The sequence below is a fragment of the Colobus angolensis genome, unplaced genomic scaffold (genome assembly GCF_000951035.1).
Source record: "Colobus angolensis palliatus isolate OR3802 unplaced genomic scaffold, Cang.pa_1.0 Scaffold280, whole genome shotgun sequence".
Lineage (NCBI taxonomy): Eukaryota > Metazoa > Chordata > Mammalia > Primates > Cercopithecidae > Colobus > Colobus angolensis.
The window spans coordinates 2,719,295-2,724,577 of record NW_012116044.1 but is presented as its reverse complement, the minus strand read 5'-3'; positions in this window follow the sequence as shown (position 1 = coordinate 2,724,577).

Sequence of the window (5,283 nt, the reverse complement as noted above, 5' to 3'; positions counted from 1 at the left end):
AGGGAAGGGAAGGGAAGGGGAGGAAACTAAGAAATCTCAAAGGTGAACTAACTACAATGATTCAGACCAATGATTTTGCTTATTAATGTATTTAAAGGAGATCTTTGTTGTTGTTACTGTGAAAGTGCCATAACACGATAAGAAAAGTAATCCCATTGCTGAGAAAAAAAACATGTCACAGTTCTGGGGATAGAGTTGTTTTTCTGCCTGATATCCAAGGTCATTAGATATGATTGATATACTTATAAAACTTGTGAATTCATAATATAACATTTGAATAAACTCATTTTTCAACCCAATCCAGAAAAAAAACCCACAAAGTTTCTAGAAATTCTATTGGAAAAAAGATCATGTATAGCTAGGGAAATAGTCTTTATTTCAAATAGAAATTCTAAAATACCTTATCACAGTTGTTAATAAAATTTTCAGCTTTATTTTTACATTCCTGACCAAAGCTAACAAATACATGCTAATGAATAATTCTCTAGCTCAGTAGATAGCAGAATCAAAAAAGCCATTTCAGGGCCCCACACATGTAGTATTTGCCTGGTACAGGCAGAATTTCATTTATTTTGGAGTAGCAAATTAGTCACTAGAGAAATGCACTAACTTAGGTCCCTAATGTACTGTTTAGTAAATTGCTGCTGTAGTCTTTCATAATGTAATGCCTCGTGTGAAGCACTCAGTAGTTAGCCTACTTGGCTCATTAAGAATAGAGTTATAGTAAACATCCCTCACGTAATTGTCCCTGGATACCTCTGAGCTTATAAAGCCATAGTGCCAACACCATGTGTGAGTTTTAAGTTCATATCAAATCGCGTCTGCTCTATACATTTGTTTGGAAAGCACAGAGGGTCTAAAATCACAAATGTCAATGAGGCTTCCAAACAGCTTCTGTCCTACGGGGGCATTCAGAATGCTGAGAGGCTTGAACAGTGTTGTTCCCTAAGAATCATCAAGCTGTAATTCCTTTGAATCTTCTCTTTCAGAAGCTAGATCAAAGTTATTAAAATTTGTTTTCTAGATCTTTCTTCAGCATATATCAAATAAATATCCGCCTAATAAGGAATAAAATTTTCTTCACCATGTCTGGAGTCACACTTTTGAATAAACTACCTCACTGGGGACAGAGCACTGTAGCAACCTTGGGCTCAAAATTAAGCTACATAGCTATTTATGTTGATAGATCTGTTTTTTCTCACCTTCTGTTTCTGACAAAACGACAAAATAGTATGGCGTCTTCCCTAAGATCTAACCTTAAGAAAGTCAGAAATGCAAACCAGAAGTTAATGAATTATGAAAATAAATGAAAAAAGAAAAGAAAAGGGACAACTCTGGTGAGTGGCAGCAGTGCAGCATAAAATGGGAGCGGGCATTTGCCTAGAGGAGAAAACAACACTCACATATCAATAATACCAAAAAATAAAATCTAAAGGACCTTGCATAGAAAATGATGATAGCTGGCCTTGAAATGATGAATGTGATTAACTTACTTCTCTGCACTTAAGGGCCAAAGAAAGTAAAACTAAAAATAAGAAAGGGTACAAGATGAATGATGGAGCACATGTTTACCTAAGTTTATTCCTAGTATCAAGTGAAAATCGAAAAATAAGAGTAAAATAATATTAGTGTTAGAAAACAGGAAGGGATTTATTAGTGGAATTTGTGGAAGTTGTATATCAAATGGAATCAAATTAATAATTAAAAAACAACACCTGGAGTAAAGATATTGTGATCAACAGAAACTTCGAGAGAGAGTATCGTAATTTTTTCTATTTCAGTCCTGTAAGGAAAATCCAAATGCAAACAAGCAAAGGCTGGAAATGGGTGAAGGCCATGGGGCTGTTGGTTCCATAATACAATGATTTCTCTACCAACATCAACAAATGTGAAACATCCAGCCACAGTGTCAACTTCAAGAAAAGAAAGATTTCAAAGGAGAGTGAGAGAACCACCATTAAAATTCCCAGCATAAGGCCAGAGGGAAAAGGAGCAATATTATCTAGACTACTGTTATGGATTTAGTGTTTTTTAAAAAAATAAAAACAGAAAAAAGCTCTGCAGAGCAGTAAAATCTTCTAAACCTGTTTTATCTCCAAGATAAACCTTTTTGTATTTCTCAATTGAAGGGATCATTACATAGTCATCTTGTTTCCTGTTTGTGCAATGCAAACTCAGGTGCATCTGTCCATACGTCCCTACCTCCACTCAGTAGCTGGGGGAAACCCACATGGGGATTCATGTACCTAGAGCAAGAGGGCTGCCACCACACCATGATATGGTCAAAGTCAAGGCATCAATCAATCTATCAAACTACGTCTTTAGAATGTCACCAGACACAATCTATCTGGAAGGAGAACATTAATGAGTTTTAACGCACTAAGCAACAACTGATAATAATATGTAAGAATGGTTAGATTCATGGAAAACGAAACTTATCAAAGAATGCTGAAATGACAGTAAAATATAGTATTTATTCCTCATCACAGACTCATAGTAAGTTAGCATGAAAAAGACTTTTAGCAAGTCAATTTTCTTTTTTTTTTTTTCAAAATATTGGTATCTTTACTATGGTATAGAGTAATATTTTATATATTAGTTCATTTTATAGTAAAACATTTATGTACAACTCTAGAGAAACCACTACACAAATAGCTCCATCGTAAATTACAAAATATTTTCTCTGTAGAAAATAATAAAAATTATAACATTTACCAAACCAGCCCAACAAGTTCATTTAACTTTCAATGAGTAGTTATCAAAAACCAACAGAAAATGTTATACTTAAGAGTGAAATTGTAAGGACACTTATTTTACTGTGTTAGTCTGATTTTACTGACTAAATGAAGTCACATATTATGGCTTCTTGTTAATTAATCATTGTATTTCCACTGTATTCCCACTAGCAGAACATGTCTACTACATAGTTGGTGTGCTAAATATATTTGTTAAATGAATGAGAAAATAGAATAATTTATGAATGAATAAATTTGCTACTTACTGTTGCTTCCAGAAGGAAATTTAAATATGACATGAATGCTGATCTAAGCTAGTTAATGTAAAAACTGAGCAACAACTGCTGGATATGCATAGCTTTCTTTTTCTATACTTTTTTCTACTTATGGCCAGAGGTGAGTTCACCATATTGCCAAAACCATTTTTCCTTTATGCTCAAGTTAGTTTGCTGATTAAGAATGAGAAAAAACAAAGAGGAGCTAGAAGAAGCTTAATCCTCTCAACTCTTCCAGTGCCTCCTGATGCTTGAAGGGCCTGATCTTAGATCCTCAGTCTAATTATGATAATCATTGCCCCACTGTAAAACTCTTAAATTTCCATGTTCCCAAGAGTTGCTGGGGCTGCAAGCAATGGAGCCTCAATAAGACCATGTTTTCCAGGGCCAATCTGGGGACTTGAAACATTTCCTCAACATCCAAGATGGGCTGCAGCATTTAATCATTTGTTATTATACTTTCACACTGCATACATTTGAAATACCTACTTCTCGTTGCCTTCATTGCAAACATTTTTTAGTCTCATGAAATATTTTTCACTCAGCAAAATTTTCTCTAGCTGGTTATTCTGTGGCAGAGGCTCATCACCAAGACAGGTTTTAGAAAGAGGAAGGGACCATTCAAAGGTGGCCAAGTAGGAACAGCTCCAGTCTGCAGCTCCCAGTGTTATCAATGCAGAAGATGGGTGATTTCTGCATTTCCAACTGAGGTACCTGGTTCATCTCATTAAAACTGGTTGGACAGTGGGTGCAGCCCATGAAGGGGAAGCTAAAGCAAGGTAGGGCATCACCTCACCCGGGGAGCACAAGGGGCCAGGAGATTTCCCTTTCCTAGCCAAGGGAAGCCATGACAGACTGTACCTGGAAAAACGGGACACTCCTGCCCAAATACTGTGCTTTTCCCTAGGTCTTAGCAACTGGTAGACAAGGAGATCCTCTCTCGTGCCTGGCTCGGTGGGTGCCATGCCCATGGAGCCTTGCTCACTGCTAGTACTGCAGTCTGAGATTGAACTGCGAGGTAACAGCTTGGCTGGGGGAGGGGCATCCACCATTGCTGAGGCTTGGATAGGTAAACAAAGTGACCAGGAAGCTCGAACTGGGCAGAGCCCACCACAGCTCAGCAAGGTCTACTGCCTCTATAGACTCCATCTCTGTGGGCAGGGCATAGCTGAAGAAAAGACAGCAAACAACTTCTACAGACTTAAACATCCCTGTCTGACAGCTCTGAAGAGAGCAGTTGTTGTCCCAGCATGGCATTTGAGCTCTGAGAATGGGCACACTGCCTCCTCAAGTGGGTTCCTGACCCCCATGTAGCCTAACTGGGAGACACCTCCCCATAGGAGCCAACAGACACCTCATATAGGCAGGTGTCCCTCTGGGATGAAGCTTCCAGAGGAAGGATCAGGCACCAACATTTGCTGTTCTGCAATATTTGCTGTTCTCTAGCATCCGCTGGTGATACCCAGGCAAACAGGGTCTGAAGGGAACCTCCAGCAAAGTCCAACAGACCTGCAGCTGAGGGACCTGACTGTTAGAAGGAAAATTAACAAACAGAAACAAATAGCATCAATATCAACAAAAGGGATACCTACACCAAAACCCCATCTGTAGGTCACCAACATCAAAGACCAAAGGTAGGTAAAGCCACAAAGATGGGGAGAAACCAGAGCAGAAAAGCTGAAAATTCTAAAAACCAGAGTGCCTCTTCTCCTCCAAAAGATTGTGGCTCCTCGCCAGCAAAGGATCAAGGCTAGATGGAGAATGACTTTGACAAGTTAACAGAAGTAGGCTTCAGAAGGTCGGAATAACAAACTTCTCAGAGCTAAAGGAGCATATTCTAATCCATTGCAAGGAAGCTAAAAACCTTGAAAAAAGGTTAGACGAATGGCTAACTAGAATAAACAGTGTAGAGAAGACCTTAAATGACCTGATGGAGCAGAAAACCATAGCACGAGAACTTCGTGATGTATGCACAAGCTTCAATAGCCAATTCGATCAAGTGGAAGAAACAGTATCAGTGATTGAAGATCAAATTAATGAAATAAAGTGAGAAGACAAAGTTAGAGAAAAAAGAGTAAACACAAATGAACAGGCCAGGCACAGTGGTTCATGCCTGTAATCCTAGCACTTTGGGAGGCCGAGGCAGGAGGATCATGAGGTCAGGAGATCGAGACCATCCCGGCTAACATGGTGAAACCCTGTCTCTCCTAAAAATACAAAAAATTAGCCAGGCATGGTGGCAGGCACCTGTAGTCCCAGCTACTCAGGAGGCT